This window comes from Mustela nigripes, chromosome 13 (assembly GCF_022355385.1).
Source record: "Mustela nigripes isolate SB6536 chromosome 13, MUSNIG.SB6536, whole genome shotgun sequence".
NCBI lineage: Eukaryota > Metazoa > Chordata > Mammalia > Carnivora > Mustelidae > Mustela > Mustela nigripes.
The window spans coordinates 112479075-112497191 of record NC_081569.1 but is presented as its reverse complement, the minus strand read 5'-3'; the positions used below and the strand labels follow the sequence as shown (position 1 = coordinate 112497191).

The following is an 18117-nucleotide window of genomic DNA, read 5'->3' as shown; positions in this document are numbered from 1 at the left end:
CCCCCCTGCTTGTATTCCCTCTCTCTGTTTCTCCCTCTCTGTCAAATAAATAAAAATCTTAAAAAAAAAAAAAAAGACATTTGGACTTCTCACAAAGTACTTGACATGGAAAAAGTACTCAGGAGGGGCGCCTGGGTGGCTCAGTGGGTTAAAGCCTCTGCCTGCAGCTCAGGTCATGATCCCAGGATCCTGGGATAGAGCCCTGCATCTGGCTCTTTGCTCAGCAGGGAGCCTACTTCCCTTCCTCTCTCTCTGCCTGCCTCTCTGCCTACTTGTGATCTCTGTCAAATGAATAATAAATAAAAATCTTTAAAAAAAAAGTACTCAGCAAAACGTTTTATTTGTCAAATATTTATTGAGCACATATTATACAGCCTTTTCTGAGCTAGGTGCAGAAATACAGTAGTCAAAGACACAGACAGTCTTTGCTCCTATGAAATTTAAGTGCAGAAGAGAAAACTTAAAGCAAATATTTGTTTAACTTTCATTCATCCGATATTTACTGAATATTTACTATAAGTCAAAAGCAAATAATTAACCCAAGTATCTTTCTGTATATAATTATGATCACTGGTCTGGATAAACAAATTACCTATATGGGAAAAAAAAAAAAAGACATTTGGGCTTGATATAAAGAATCAGTAAAGAATTTTAAGCAGCTAACTAATATGGTCAGATTTTATTTTAGAAGGGGAATGCTGATGGCTGAACAGAGAATGAAGGAGAAGCATAAGACCCTGGATACAGTGGACCATGTTAGGAGCCTTTGTGGCAATTGTCTGAGTAACATAGGAATCTAGAGTGTCCTAAATCCAATTTCTGAGGCAGAAATTAACCAGACTGATTGGACATGGGGAGTGAGAGGGAAAGATTCAAGGGTATCTGCATTTTCTCACTTGGTCATTGGACTGAATGATAAACTTAAATAAGAAATATAAAAGAGGGAGCACCTGGGTGGCTCAGTGGGTTAAAGCCTCTGCCTTTGGCTCAGGTCATGATCTCAGGTCCTGGGATCGAGCTCTGCCACATCGAGCTCTGCTCAGCAGGGAGCCTGCTTTCCTCTCTCTCTCTCTGCCCGCCTCTCTGCCTGCTTGTGATCTCTCTCTTTGTCAAATAACTAAATAAAATCTTAAAAAAAATATATAAAAGAAACATGCTTATTTGGGTTGTAGATGAAAGCATCAGGGTGCTTATAGAATAGAGAGCATAATGTATATCCAGTCTAGCCCTTCAAAGCCTTCAAAGTAGTTCTCTTGACATTAAAAATAACATTTAGGAAGAAGATACTATGTGAATTGAGAGGCAGTATACTATAATATTTAATAGCAAGGATTCTAGAAACAGACTGCTGGGTTCACATCCTGGATCCATCTCTTAGTAGCTGTGTGACCTTGGACAGCTTACTTCAAGCTAACTACTTTGTCTCTTCAAAATGGGGGTAAATCATAGTATTTTTTTTAATAAGGGTTTTGTGAAGATTAAATTATTTAATATATATAAAGCCCTTAAAATACTGCCTGACAAGAGCCATTAGCCATTGTTACTGTTCTTGGAAATTTGGATATTTAGATAAAACCCAAGAATACCAGCTCTGTATGCAGCTATTATGTTGCTCTACTTTCTCTTTTTTCCTAGAGCACTTACCTTCTAATATACTAGACGCTTTGTGTATTTCTGAAGTTAATAGTGTAGTATTTGTCTTCCTTTCACTAGCAGTGTTTTTCAAAGCATGATCCCTGAACCACCAGCATCGCCATCATTTGGGAACTCTTTAGAAATGGAAATTACTGGGTCCCACCCAAGCTTTACCTTATTACTGTTTGAACAGTTTTTTTTTTTTTTTTTTAAGGTTTTATTCATTCATTTGACAGAGAGGGAGAAGATAGTGAAAGAGGGAATACAAGCAGGGGGAGTGGGAGAGGGAGAAGTAGGGTTCCTGATGAGCGGGGAGCCCAATGCGGAGCTCCATCCCAGGACCCTGGGATCATGACCTGAGCCAAAGGCAGACGCTTAACAACTGAGTCACCCAGGTGCCCCTTAACAGTCTGTTTTAACATTCGTCCAGAGGATTTCTGATTCATGTCAAGTTTGAAAGCAACTGAGCAAAAACCAAGCTCTCTGTTTTCTTCACATCTTTGTTAACACTTGTTATTTCTTATCTTTTTTTTTTTTTTTTAAAGATTTTATTTATTTATTTGACAGACAGAGATCACAAGTAGGCAGAGAGGCAGGCAGAGAGAGAGGAAGGGAAGCAGGCTCCCTGCTGAGCAGAGAGCCCCGATGCGGGGCTCGATCCCACCCCGGGATCACGACCCGAGCCGAAAGCAGAGACTTTAACCCACTGAGCAACCCAGGTGCCCCTATTTCTTATCTTTTGTTAATAGCCATTCTCTGATAAGTGTGAGGTAGTAGTATCTCATTGTAATTTGATTTGCATTTCCCTGATGTTTGTGATGTTGAGTACCTTTTCTTGTACTGTTGGCTATCTCTAGGACTTCTTTGAAAAAATTCTATACAGATTTTCCACCCATTTTTTAGTTAAATTGTTTAGGGGTTTTGTTTGTTTGTTTGCCCGCCCTTGAGTTGTAGGAGTTATTTATATATTTTGGATATTAATCCATTATCAGATACATGATTTGCAAATCTTTTCTCCCATTTGGTAAATTGCCTTTTAATTTTGTTGGTGGTTTCCTCTGCTGTGCAGAAGCTTTTTAGTTTGATGTAGTCCCACTTGTTTATTTTTGCTTTTGTTACCTTTTGGTTGTCAAATCCAAAAAAATCATCACTAAGACATGTTGAGGAACTCTTATGTTTTCTTTTAGTTGTTTTATGGCTTTAGGTCTTGCATTCAAGTCTTTGGCCATTTTGAGTTAATTTTGTATATGGTATAAGGTAGTGGTCCATTTCCATTCTTTTGTATTTTTCTGTAAAATTTTCCCCAAACTGTGTATTGAAGAGATTGTCTTTTCCTATGAGATAACACAAATATATAGATACATTGGTCTCTGTCCCTGGTTCCTGCACAGAGTTCCTGAAATCCTTGTCATTTCCTAAGTGATAAGAACACTAGGAGCATCTTTTGTTCTAAGGAGATGACTCTGGATGGCCTCCTGGATGGGGACTGGTCACCAGAAAGACCAACCAGTGATTAGAAGCTTGGATTTCAGCTCTATGCCTTGTCCTCCAGAAAGGGAAGAGGGGCTGAAGTTGGAATTACTAATTGACCATGCCTATGTGAGGAAGCCTCTGTAAAATCCCAGTCATATATAGGGTTCAGGGAGCTTCCAGGTGGGTGAACATATCCAGACCTGGAGGGCGATGCACCCCAGCTCCACAGGAACAGAATCTCCTGCACTCAGGACCCTCCCAGACCTCACCCTGTGTATCTCTTTATCTGGTTGTTCCTCTGTATTCTTTATCATAACCCTTAATAAGTTGGTAAGTGTAAGTGGCCATCTCCCTGAAGCGGGTGAGCATATCTAACAAATTAATTGAGCCTGAAGAGAGTGTCATAAGAACCGCCAATTTGTACCCAAATTGGACAGAAGTTGTGGGTTAACCTGGGGATCTGCTACTTGTCCCTGACATTTAAAGTGTGTGTTTGGGTTGGGGGGTAATCTCCTGAGTCTGAACCCTTAACCTGTGGAATCTAATGCTGTCTCCATGCAAATAGTGACCGAATTAAGTTCAACTGTGGACACTCACTTGGTGTTGTAGAGAATTGTTTGGTGTGGAGAAAAACCTCCATACATTTGGTGACCAGAAGTGAAGTGTTCTATATGAGTAGTAAAGGAGAAACATAAGAAGCATACACGCAGGGTTTTTCTCTGTACAGAGAGAAAGACACAGGAGCGGGAAAGACTGGGTTTTCCCAGTATAGTTTCCCATTGTATATTCTTGACTCCTTTATTGTAAGTTAATTGACTGTGTGTGTATGTTTATTTCTGGTCTGTATTCTATTTCATTGATTTTTTTCATCTGTTTTATTACAGTACCATACGGTTCTGATGACTATAGCTTTGTAATATCCGGAAGCATGATACTTCCAGCTTTGTTCCAGTTGGGGTCTTTTGTGGTTCCATACAAATTTTTGGATTGATTATGCTATTTCTGTGAGAAATGCTTTTGGAATTTTGATAGGGATTGCAAAGTCTGTAGATTGCTTTGGGTAGTATAGACCTTTAGCAGGATTAATTTTTCCAGTCCATTGGCATGGACTATCTTTCCACTAATTTTGTCTCTTCAGTTTCTTTCCTCAGTGTCTTGTAGTTTTCAATATACATGTCTTTAACTTCCTTGGTTAAACTTAGTCTTTTGTTTTTTTTTTTAAGATTTTATTTATTTATTTGAGAGAGAGAGAACAAGAGCTGTGGTAGAGGGAGAGGCAGACTCCCCACTAAGCAGGGAATCTGATGCAGGGCTTGATCCTGGGACTCCAGGATTATTACCAGAGCCCAAGGCAAGACACTTAACTGACTGAGCCACTCAGGCTCCCTAGTGTTTTACTCCTTTTGTTGCAATGGTAAATGCACTGTTTTGTTAATTTCTCCTTCTGATAGCTTATTATTAGTGTATAGAAATGCAGTCAGTTTTTATATATTGATTTTGTATCCTGCAGCTGTACTGAATTTGATTATTAAGTCTGACTGCTTTTTTTGGTGGAGTCTTTAGGGTTTTCTTTTTCTTTTTTCTTTTTTTTTTTAGATTTTATTTATTTATTTGAGAGAGAGCATGAGCGAGGAGAAGGTCAGAGGGAGAAGCATACTTCCCGTGGAGCTGGGAGCCCGATGCGGGATTCGATCCTGGGACTCCAGGATCATGACCTGAGTTGAAGGCAGTCGTCCAACCAACTGAACCACCCAGGCGTCCCTCTTTAGGGTTTTCTATGTATAATATGTCATCTGCAAATAGTGACGGAATTTACTTCTTCCATTCCAGTTTGGATACCTTTCATTTTTTCTTGCTGTTTGCTCTGGCTAGGACTTCAATACTATGTCAAATATAAATGGTGAGAGTGGGCATCATTGTCTTGTTCTTGATAGTAGAGGAAAAGCTTTGAGCTTTATATTCACCAGTGAGTAAGTATAATGTTAGCTGTGGGCTTGTCACGTATGGCCTTTATTTTGTTGAAGTATGTTCCTTTTGTATCCAGTTTGTTGAGATTTTATATAATAAATGGATGTTGAATTTTGTCAAATGCTTTTTTTGCATCTTTTGAGCTGATCATACTGTTTTTACCCTTCATTTTGTTAATGTGGTATATCATGTTGGTTTGTGGATACTGAACTGTCTTTGTGTCCCTTGAGTAAATCTCACTTGAGCATGATGTATGATCCTTTAATGTTTCATTGAATTTGGTTCGATAATTTTGTTGAGGATTTTTGTACCCATGTTCATCAGGGATAGTTTTTGTGGTTTCCTTGTTTTCTTTTGGTATTGCCATATGCTGACTTCATAAAAGTTTGTAAGTGTTCCCTTTCTTATCACAAGCTCTGTCTTTTGTCTGTTTTGTTTATTATGTATCCTAACCACCTAGAAGAGTGCCTTATACATATGAGGTGCTCCATAAATATTTGTTGAATGATTGTATAAGTACTGTGAATTGTTGGGGAGAGACTATTAATAATATATGATTGGGTGTTGAAACTGAGTGTAATCTTATTTTTATTCTGCCACGTTTTTCCACATTTTAATCACTTTTTAAATTTTTCTTAGATTTATTTATTTACTTTAGAGAGAAAACTCACATGATGGGGGAGTATTTTAGACAGACTCCAAGCTGAGCACAAAGCCCAAGGCAGGCCTCAGTCCCACAACCCTGAAGATCATGACCTGAGCTGAAACCAAGAGTCAGGTGCCCTGCCGACTGTGCCGCTGAGGAGCCCTGTCATTACTTGTAAACCGGGTATCCACACCTATTAAAACAAAGGACTGAATAATAGACAAAATATGTTCTTTTTAGGAAGTTTGTATGGCAATGATAGTCTGTTAATATATGTGATTAATTATTAAGCCATTTAATATTATATTAAACACAGCCATAATTTCTAGTTTTAGTTTTGTAGCATCTGAAGTTCTCTCCAGATAAAACCTCAGAATGCTACAAATTATTATCCAGATAATACAGTAAATGCCCCTCATCATGTTTTAGTTTTGATTTCGTAGTGCCTGAATGCAGCTCCAAATGTATTAATGAGTGTTGTAAAATTATTGAAAGCTTGCCATTTTGATTCACTCAAATTTTAGTATGTGTCCACAGGACCCCATTATTTTGGGAAACAGCAAAAATAATCACTATGGATAATCATATGCAACTGGTTGGTGAACACCAATTACTCATTGAGTTAATTTTTCTTTTTTTCTTTTTTTTTTTTAAAAGATTTTATTTATTTATTTGACAGACGGAGATCACAAGTAGGCAGAGAAGCAGGCAGAGAGAGGAGGAAGCAGACTCCCCACTGAGCAGAGATCCCGGGACCCTGGGATCATGACCCGAGCCAAAGGCAGAGGCTTTAACCCAGTGAGCCACCCAGCCGCCCCTGAATTAATTTTTCTAATACTTCATATTCTTTGGTGAATTTTGTTTTTGCTCTTAATTCTCTCCCATCTAAGGATTTACTTTTAAAAATAATGGTAGTTACTGTTTATGAAACTCTTAATATGCCTAGCATTTACTAAGTGCTTATTATGTGTGTTATCTTTTAAACCTTTCAGACAACCCTACAAGGTCAGTACTGTTACATTTCTTTCCTGCAGCTAAAGAAAAGGACTTAGAGGGCTCGAATACAGGCCTGTCTTGTTTTGTTGCCCTTTACTTTATTGTACTTTACTTCATGGTGCCTCTCAAATACTGCATTTTTTTACAAATTGAAGATTTGTAGCAACCCTGTGTTGAGCAAATTTGTGATTAGTATCAATATTCCAACAGCATTTGGTCCCTTTGTCTGTCTCACATTCTCACAACACTTCAGACTTAAATTAGGCCAGTTAATAACCCTACCTTGGCCTCTTAGTGTTCAAATGAAAGGAAGAGTTACACATCTCTCACTTTAAATCTAAAGTTCAAAATGATCAAGGAAGGCATATTGTAAGCTGAAATAGGCCAAAAACTTCAATCTCTTCAAAGAATTAGCCAAGTTGTGAACACAAAGGGAAAGGCTTTGAAGAAAATTAAAAGTGCTTCTCCATTGAACACACGAATGATGAGCAAGCAAAACAGCTTTATTGCTGATATGGAGAAAGCTTTGGTGGTCTGAATAAAAAGATCAGACCAGCCACCACCTAATCCAGAGCAAGGCCCTAACTCTTCAATTTTGTGAAGTCTGAGACAGGTAAAGAAGCTGCAGAAGAAGAAAAGTCTGAAACTAGTAGGGGTTGGTTCATGAGGTTTAAAGAAAGAAGCCGTCTCCATAACATCAAAGTGCAGGGTGAAGCTCCAAGTGCTGATGTAAAAGCCACAGCAAGTTATCCAGAAGATCTAGCTAAATAATTAATTAGTATCTCCAGGGTATGCCTGTGCTTTTACCTTCTATATATAGTATGAGATCAGGTAAACTATTGTGGTGTACAAATAGAGGATGTAGGTCCTAGAAATGCCACAGTGGGGCGCCAAAAGCAAATTAACCACATGATCCTGGTGAAACTGAAGTTTTCACCACTGCTCTAATGGGTCAAGGTTAGTCATTCTTGGGAGATAGTAAATGAACCCTCTGATGAGGAAGAGAGGCTGCCACCTTAGTTAAACATTAAGGTAGGCTTTCTCTAGCTGTTTCGGAGCTGACCCTTTCATGATGCCCCCATCCACTGAGTTTGCTAGTTAGTGAGTCTTAGAGTGAGTCACTGCCATGTGACTGTTCTGGGAAGACATGTGGGTTGGGAGATAGTGTTTGAAATGGCTCACTCTTTTTTTTGGTGCCCATTCCTCTCAGCATGCAGTCTTGCAATTTTGTAGTTAACTGTGGTGTTAACTCTAACTCTGTAAAAAAAGGTCTGAACAAGTTTTCTGAAGGCTATTCCCTGGGAGCACAAAAATGTCCCTCAGTGCTATAATATACAGAAGCCTTGGATTGGGAGTCAGGAGACTTGCATTCCAGAATGAGTATCACTACACATTTGCTCTTCCTGTGACCTTAAGAAAGACAGTTTCTCCAGGCTCTAGTTTCCTCAGCTGTGAAATGAGAAGGTTAGATTAGATGATCTCAGAGATTCATTTCCACTCTAACATTCGTGGGTTTCACAATTCTGAGACTTAACGTATAAAGAAGCACCTACTGATAACCTCTCAGTTGGGTAGAGTTCAGCCTCTGAAGGCTGAAGCCTCTGAAGCCAGTTCCTCCCTGGCTTCATCATCAGAAGGGAGAATTTCAGAGGCTTTTTTTTAACCTTAGGATTCCATAAAGGATCTCATAATGTGGTAAAATTCTTAAAATTGTTTTCAAAGGGAGCATATTTCTTTTAAAAATATACAGGCTGTAGAGCACTCCTAAGATAAGGTATGCCTTCTGAAATTAGGTAGAGAGTGGAGTACCCCAGTTCCAAGAAGACTGAGGAACAGAATCAAGGTGAAAGGATGGAGATTCCGTGAGCTGTTCTTTGCTCCCTATTCTTAATTATGTAACCACATTCCTTGAATCATTCTGGAGTTAGCCTCTTAAAAATGCAGATTTTCTTGTCTTTAGCAAAGGAAGAATAAAGAAGGAAACTTTATGACCAACAGTTGTAGAAAAATCAAAGCTAGGAAGGGAATGCACTTACATGTCGAGTGTTTCTTGGATCAGGAGTGGTTGAGTGTGGAGATGTGCCTATTTAGAAGCGTAGTGACACTCAGCGACAGCGTATTACGGAGTAATATGATACCTCTCCATTGAAGTAGCCATTCTTGATTGCAGATATTATTTCACTGCTGGTGTCTGAGAACACCACTCAGGGATAGTGACAGCTGCTTTTGTGTTTATATCAGTTACATCATGGATGGTCAAGATGCAGACCATTTGCCATGGCTGAACTTTCTCCTATTTAAAACAACAACAACAAACCCTCCGTTTTGTGAGCAGTGTAGAGTAAGAAATAGTTCACTTGCAATGTCTTACGTCTATTAAGGGTATGTCGCATAACAATGGAGGAGGCATAGGAAAGGGTGCATTGTCATTTGCTCTTGCAGGCAGTAGCAACATCTAGGGAACCCTCTGCCAGGTTAACAGTTCTGGAAGCTATGGGATTTATAAAAGAAAAAGTAGATTTATTTCTCTCTTCTAGAGGAGTTTGATCTCCACTTGTGAATATAGAATGTCCATGTCTAGAGTGGTTCATGATCACTTAAAAAGCAGCTGACAGTTGACATGTGATAGATGTTGTTGTGATTAACAGAATGTAAATCCATATAAAGCATTACAGTGATATTATATCTTACATGGGATTGCGTTCAAATGCTTATGATGACAACTAGGATAAAGAAATTAGCCAAGGAAATCTGAGGACAGCATGTTGAATACCCACATGCCATCCCTCCGTAAGCCCAACTCAGCTGTTTTCTTTGGCATTGAATAAAATTGCTCTTTTTTCAGTTGAAGTGCTGGCTTGTATTTAGGAGTCACAATGAATAAAAAGTAACATAGCTTTGAAAGACCATGTCCGCATACACATGATGCAGCATGGATGAACCTTGAGGGTGCTATGCTAAGTAAAATAAGCCAGACACAAAAGGACAAATATTTTACGATTTTATGATACCTAGACTCATCAGATTCATAGATATAGAGAGTAAAATGGTGGTTACCAGAGTTTGGGGGAATAGGAAATGGAGAATTAGTGTTCATTGGGTATGAAGTTTCAGTTTGGGTGGTGAAAAGGTTCTGGAGATGGGGTAGTGTTGATGGTTGCATAACAGTGTGAATGTATTTCTTGCCACTTTGTTGTATACTTAAAAATGGTCAAAATGGTAGATTTTATGTTATATAAATTTTACCAAAATAAAAAAAAGACTGTATCCCCAGATTGTAAAGATAATTCCAAACTCAAATGAACTCAGAAAAACAATGTAAGTAGTGATAACTTTTTGGTAGTAAGTAGGTTGCTTATATGTGGATTTTCAGGAAGAATATTCATTCGGATGCACACATTTTTAGAAATTAAACTGCTCATAAGTAGGGCTAATCTTTGCTTGTTACATATGAAGGGATGACCTGCCTCCTGTTTTATACCTAATAAAGGAGGTCAGGCCTCATTGTGGTTTTGATGTGCATTTCCCTAATGATTAGTGATGTTGAGTATTTTTTCGTATGTTGGCCGTCTGTAGGTCTTTTTTTTTTTTTTTTTTTTAGATTTTATTTGTTTATTTGACAGACAGAGATTACACGTAGACAGAGAGGCAGGCAGAGAGAGAGAGAGGGAAGCAGGCTCCCTGCTGAGCAGAGAGCCCGATGCGGGACTCGATCCCAGGACCCCGGGATCATGACCCGAGCCGAAGGCAGCGGCTTAACCCACTGAGCCACCCAGGCACCCGGCCGTCTGTAGGTCTTCTTTGGAAAAATGTTTATTCAGATCCTTTGCCCATTTTTTAATTGGATTATTTGGGGGTTTTTTGGTGTTGAGTTTTCTAAGTTCTTTATATAGGTCCCAAGGAGACAAAGAATTATTATCCAGGCTTACATGTCGAGTCAACCCCAAGGAAAGGTCCAAAATCTAACTCTGTTTTCACACCAGTGGTTCTCTCTTACACAGATGTTTATTACCGGGTGATACCATGCCAGTACTCCCTTCATCATTTTTGCCATGTCCAAGTACCATTTTTACTGTCACTTAATTGTTTTCTTTATATCAAGTTCTAAAATAAATTTACTTAATATGTAGTTATTTTAAAAGGATATTTGACATTACTGCTTTATTTTTTTTTTTAAGATTTTATTTATTTATTTGACAGAGATCACAAGTAGGCAGAGAGGCAGGCAGAGAGAGGGGGAAAGCAGGCTCCCTGCTGAGCAGAGAGCCTGATGCGGGGCTCCATCCCAGGACCCTGGGATCATGACCTGAGCCGAAGGCAGAGGCTTAACCCACTGAGCCACCCAGGTGCCCCCACATTACTGCTTTAAATGGAAAATCTTTTTTTTAGTTTGAAGTATTTGAGTGTTTATGTAAATTTCAATTCTCCAAATATTGCTATTTACTTAAAATTTTTTTAGAAAGATTTCAATTTTATTTGACAGAGAGTGAAAGTGCAGCAGCAGTAGCAGTAGCTGTAGAGGAAGAGGGAGAAACAGGCTTAGGGAGCCAGATCCCAGGACCCTGGGATCATGACCTGTGCCAAAGGCAGATGCTTAACTGTCTGAGTCACCAAACCACCCCAGATTCTTAAAATTTATTTTTATTTTGGCTTTTTTTGATGTATAATTAACATATAGTGTTGTATTAGTTTCAGGTATACAATATAATGATTCAGTAATTCTATATATTATTCAGTGCTCATCAAGAGAAGTGTACTTAATTCCCTTTATCTATTTCACCCATCCCCCATCTGCTTCCACTTTAGTAACCATCAGTTTGTTCTCTGTGTTTAAGAATCTGGTTTATTCTTTGTCTTTTTTATTTTGTTCATTTGTTTCTTGAATTCCAAAATATGAGTGAAATCATATGGTATTTGTCAGGGTGCGTAGGTAGCTCAGTCAGTTAAGCGTTTGCCTTTGGCTCAGGTCATGATTGCCTGGTACTGGAACTGAACCCCAAGTTGGGCTCCCTGCTTAACAGGGAGTCTACTTCTCCTTTTCCCTCTGCCCCTTCCTTCTGCTCATGCATGCACACACTCCTGCTCTCTCTTTCAAATAAAATCTTTAAAAAAAAAATCATACAGTATTTGTCTTTCATTTTGACTTACTTCACTTAACATTATGCCCTCTAAATCTACCCATGTTGTCGCAAATGGTAAGATCTCATTCTTTTGCTTTTTTATGGGTGAATCATATTCCATTTGCATATTCATATACACATACACACACACCCCACATCTTTTTTCTTTTTTTTTGAAAGATTTTATTTATTTGACACAGAGAGATCACAAGTAGGCAGAGAGGCAGGCAGAGAGCCCGATGCGGGACTCGATCCCAGGACCATGAGATCGTGACCTGAGCCAAAGGCAGCGGCTTAACCCACTGAGCCACCCAGGCGCCCCTCCACACACCCCACATCTTAATCCATTTATCTATAGGTGGACACTTGGGTTGCTTCCATATCTTGGTTATTGTAAATAATATTAAACATAGGGGTGCATATGTCTTTTCAAATTAGTGTTTTTGTTTTCTTGGGGTAGTTACCCAGTAGTGGAGTTACTGGATCATATGGTGATTCTATTTTTAATTTTTGAGAAAACTCCGTACTGTTTTCCACAGGGGCTGCATCAGTTTGCATTCCCATGAATAGTGCATGAGGGTTCCTATTTCTTCACATCCTTGCCAACACTTATTGTTTCTTGTGTTTTTCATTTTGTTTTATTTTATTTATTTATTTATTTATTTATTTGACAGACTGAGAGAGAGAGACAGAGAGCAAGCACGATCACGGAGAATGGCAGGCAGGGGAGAAGCAGGCTCCCTGTTCAGCAAGGAGCCTAATGTGGGGCTCCATCCCAGGGTCCTAGGATTGTGACCTGAACCCAAAGGCAGCCGCTTAACTGACTGAGCCACCCAGGCTTCCCTTGTGGTTTTTTTTGGCCATTCTTACAGGTGTAAGGTGATATCTCATTGTGGTTTTGATGTGCATTTCCCTAATGATTAGTGATGTTGAGTATTTTTTCATATGTCTGTTGGCCATCTGTAGGTCTTCTTTGGAAAAATGTTTATTCAGATCCTTTGCCCATTTTTTAAGATTTTATTTATTTGTCAGAGAGAGAGAGTGCGAGAACGAGCATAGGCAGACAGAGTGGCAAGCAGAGACAGAGAGAGAAGCAGGCTCTTCGCTGAGCAAGGAGCCCGATGTGGGACTCGATCCCGGGACACTGGGATCATGACCTGAGCTGAAGGCAGCGGCCCAACCAACCAAGCCGCCCAGGCGTCCCTTTTGCCCATTTTTTAATTGGATTATTTGGGGGGGTTTTTTGGTGTTGAGTTTTCTAAGTTCTTTATATAGTTTGGATATTTACCCCTATTGGATATATCATTTGCAAATTCAGTAGATTGCCTTTTTGTTTTGTTGATGGTTTATTTTGCTGTGTAAAAGCGTTTTCTTTTGGTGTAGTCCCAATAATTTCATTTTGCTTTTGTTTCCCTTGCCTGAGGAAAAACATATCTAGAAAAAATGTTTCTGTGGCTGTTGTAAAAGAAATTATTGCTTATGTTTTCTTCTAGGAGTTTCATGGTTTCAGGTCTCATTTAGGTCTTTATCCATTATATATGTGTATAGTGTAAGAAAGGGGTCCATTTTCATTGTTTTGCATAGAGCTGTCTAGTTTTCCCAGCACCATCTATTGAAGAGACATTTTCCTGTTATATATTCTTGCTCCTTTATTGTAAATTAATTGGTCATGTGAGCATGGGTTTACTTCTGGGCTCTCTCTTCTGTTCCACTGATCTGTATGTTCATTTCTTTGCCAGTACCACACTGTTTGATCACTACAGCTTTATAGTGTATGTTGAAATCTGGGATTATGGTACCTCCAGCTTTGTTGTTCTTTCTTAAGATTACTTTGGCTATTCAGGGTCTTTTGTGATTCTATGTAGATTTTAGTATTATTTGTTTTAGTTTTTATGATGTTATGATACCAAATGCTGTTGGTAGGGTGCCTGGGTGGATCAGTTGGTTAAGTGACTGCCTTTGGCTTGGGTCATGATGATGCCTTAGTCCCCGGATCGAATCCCACATCGGGCTCCCAGCTCAATGGGGAGTCTGCTTCTCCCTCTGACCTTCTCCCCTCTCATGCCCTCTTTCATTCTCTCTCTGAAATAAATAAATTAAATCTTTGGGAAAACAAAAAAAAGCTGTTGGTATTTTGATAGGGATTGCTTTAAATCTGTCAATTGCTTTAAGTAGTGTGGACATTTTAACAATATTTGTTCTTCCAGTCCATTAGCATGGAATATCTTTCTGATTCAGTTTCTTTTATCAGTGTTTTATAGTTGTCAGAATACAGATCCTTCACATTGTTGGTTAAGTTTATTTCTAGGTATTTTATTATTTTTGGTATGATTGTAAATGGGATTGTTTTCTTAATTTCTCTTTCCGCTACTTCATTATTAATGTACAGAAATGCAACAGACTTTTGTACATTAATTTTGTTTTTTATGACTTCATTGAATTCATTCATTCTGGTAGTTTTTTGCTGGAGTCTTTAGAGTTTTCTGTATATATAATCATGTCATCTGCAAATAGGGAATGTTTTACTTCTTCCCTACCAGTTTGTGTGCCTTTTATTTCATTTTGTCTGATTCCTGCAACTAACACTTATGGTACTTTGTTGAATAAAAGTGCTAAGGGGGGGGCATTTTTTTTTTTTTAAGATTTTATTTATTTTTTTGACAGACAGAGATCACAAGTAGGTAGAGAGGCAGGCAGAGAGAGAGGAAGGGAAGCAGGCTCTCTGGCAAGCAGAGAGCCAGACACCGAGCTTGATCCCAGGACTCTGGGATCATGACCTGAGCCAAAGTCAAAGGCTTTAACCCACTGAGCCACCCTGGTGCCCCAAGATATCTTTGTATATCTTTGTCTTGTTTCCCCTTCTTAAAGGAAAAGCTCTGTTTTTCCCCATTGAGTATGATGTTGTGGATTTTTCATATATGGCCTTTATTATGGTGAGATATGCTCTCTTTAAACCAACTTTGTTGAGAGTTTATCATGAACAGATGTTGTACTTTGTCAGATACTTTTCCTTCATCTACTAAGGTGATAATAATGGTTTTTTATTCTTTCTGTTAATTGATGTGATACATCACATTGATTCATTTGCAAATACTGAACCATTGTTGAATCCCTGGAATAAAGCCCACTTGATTGTGGTGAGTGACTTTTTTAAGGTATTGTTGGATATGGATTGCTAATATTTTGGTGAGGATTTTTACATCTATGTTCATCAGGGAAATTGGCCTGTAGTTTTTATTGTTGTTGTGTCTTACCTTTTAATATCAGGGTTATGCTGGATTAGAATGGATTTAGAAGTTTTCCTTCCTTTTCTATTTTTTTGGAATAGTTTGAGAAGAATAGGCAGTAGCTACTCTGTACATGTTAGATAGAATTTGCCTGTGGAGCTCTCAGGTCCTGGACTTTTGTTTGTTGGGAGTTTGTTGATTACTGATTCAATATATATGCTGGTAATCAGTCTGTTCAGTTTTTATTTATTCCTGTTTCAGTTTTAGTGATCTATATGTTTCTAGGAATTTATCCATTTCTTCTAGGCTTTCCAGTTTTTTGGCATATAGTTTTTCATAATCTTATAATTGTATATCTTGGTGTTGGTTATTTCTTCTTTCTCATTTATGATTTTGAGTCCTTTCTATTTTTTTCTTAAGTCTGGGTAGAGGTTTATCAGTTTTATTGAGTTTTATTTACCCCCAAAGAACCAGCTCCTGGTTTCATTGATCTCTTCTGTTGGTTTTTGTTTCTGTCATTTATTTATGCTCTAATCTTTATTATTTCTTTCCTTCTGCTGGTTTTAGGTTTTATTTCTTGTTCTTTTTCTAGCTCCTTTAGGTGTAAGGCACGCCATTGTTTTTGAGGTTTTGTTTGGTTTGTTTTTATCTCTGTTCCATTTATTTCTGTGCTAATCTTTATTATATCCTTTCTTCTACTGGCTTTGGACTTTGTTCTTTCCCTTGGTCCTTTAGGTGTAACGTTAGGTTATTTCTTTGAGAGTGTTCTTATTTCTTGAGGTAGGCCTGTATTGCTTTAAACTCCCCTCTTAGAACAGTTTTTGCTGCATCCCAACAATTTTGGACCATTGTGTTGGTCTCTATGTACTTTTAAAAAAATTCCAGTATAGTCGACATACAGTGTTTTATTAGTTTCAGGTGTACAATATAGTGATTCAGCAATTCTGTACATTATTCAGTGCTTATCATGATAAGTGTCCTCCTAATACCCTTCACCTATTTTCCCCTTCCTCCCTTACCTCTGAAAAAGACCAGTTTGTTCTCTGTATTTAAGCATCTGGGTTTTTTTCTTTTATTTTTTTTCTTGTTTCTTTGTTTTTAAATATTGTATTTATTTATTTGACAGAGAGGAGAGATCACTAGTAGGCAGAGAGGCAGGCAGAGAGAGAGGAACATGAGAGAAAGAGAGAGAGAGAGAGAGAGAGAGGAAGGGAAACAGGCTCCCTGCTGAGCAGAGAGCCCAATGTGGGGCTCGATCCCAGGACCCTGAGATCATGACCTGAGCTGAAGGCAGAGGCTTAACCCACTGAGCCACCCAAGTGCCCCTTCCTGTTTGTTTTTGTTTCTTAAATTCCACATATGAGTGAAGTCATACGGTGTTAAGTCTTCCTCCAGCGGACTTATTTCACTTAGCATTACACCCCTAGATCCATGTATGTTGTTGCAAATGGCAAGATTTTATTCTTTTTTTTTTTTTTTTTTTTTTAAATTTTTTTTTTTTTACAGACAGAGATCACAAGTAGACAGAGAGGCAGGCAGAGAGAGAGGGGGAAGCAGGCTCCTTGCTGAGCAGAGAGCCCGATACGGGACTCGATCCCAGGACCCTGGGACCATGACCTGAGCCGAAGGCAGCGGCTTAACCCACTGAGCCACCCAGGTGCCCCGATTTTATTCTTTTTTATGGCTGAGTAATAGCCGTGTGTTTGTGTTTTGAGTAATAGCCGTGTGTTTGTGATTGTGTGTGAGACATATCTTATCCATTCATCTGGGATAGACACTTGGGCTGCATCCATGTTTTTTGGCTACTGTAAATAATGCTGCAGTAAACATAGGGGTGCATATATCTTTTTGAGTCAGTGTTTCTGTTTTCTTTGGGCAATTAGTAGTTGATTTACTGGGTCATAGGGTAGCTCTATTTTTTATTTTTTGAGGAACCTCCATACTGTTTTCCACAGTGGCTGGACCAGTTTGCATTCCCACCAGCAGCATATCAGGGTTCCTTTTTCTCCACATCCTTGCCAATACTTGTGTCTTCATGCATTTTTTTTGATGTCTTGTTTTCTTGGTTGACCCATTCATTGTTCAGTAGCATGTCATTTAGCCTCTATATATGTGTTCTTTCCAATTTTTTCTATGATTGATTCCTAGTTTTGTACCATTGTGTTCAGAAAAGATGCATGATAGAATTTCAGTCTTTTTAAATTTACTGAGACTTGTTCTGTGGCTAGTATGTGATCTATCCTGGAGACTATTCCATGTACACTTGAATGTGTATTGCAGTGTTTTTGGATGGAATGATATATATATCTATTCAGTGGAAAATCTTTCAAACCTACCTAAGTGATCAGAAAAATACAGTGAAGGCAGAACAGTGTTGTTTTAGTTAAGTGTTACTGCTTGGCAGCTGAAGCTTCTTCTTTTTGTTTAAAGAAGAAATTAGTAGTTTTAGGTATTAAAGACATACTAGTCAATTAAACATATAAAGACAAAATGACAAGTTAAAGGATTGAAACAGAATTGAAAGGGGAATGACTCACTGTGTGTGTCAGTGGTATTTGCATCATTTTACATATTACCATAAGTGGGTATGGCCAAGAAATATGTACCATGCCATGCACTCTCCCAGCAAGCAGAGTAGGTGAGTTTTGAATTTGTTTTGCAGAGAAGCAGTTGATAAGGGTTAATATAGAGAAGTGTTTTATAGTGGAGGTAAGAGTGGGGACAAGGAGCCACCTGGGTGACTCAGTCGTTGGGAGTCTGCCTTCAGCTCAGGTCATGATCCCAGGGTCCTGGGATCAAGCCCCGCATTGGGCTCCCTGCTCAGTGGGAAGCCTGCTTCCCAATACTGATTTCAAAGAATCAGTATTGCTAAACATTCTTGTTGATGAAGGTGTGCATGATCCTTCTAGGGGACAATTAATTGACAGTGGTTAACTTAGACCTCTACTGTTTCTTAGTAGGAGAATACTAACCTTTGGGGCCAGATAATTGTCATGCAGGAGTGTCCCAAGCATGGATATTTTTTGTTCCCTGAGTACTAAATTCCGTTCAT

At 38.7% G+C, this 18117-nt stretch overlaps 1 protein-coding gene across 1 annotated transcript in view; it reads left to right on the top strand.

The window, feature by feature from the left end:
- VTI1B (vesicle transport through interaction with t-SNAREs 1B) overlaps positions 1 to 18117 on the top strand; it is a 29779-nt gene that overhangs the window by 2986 nt on the left and 8676 nt on the right. The gene's annotated exons all lie outside the window — the stretch shown is intronic.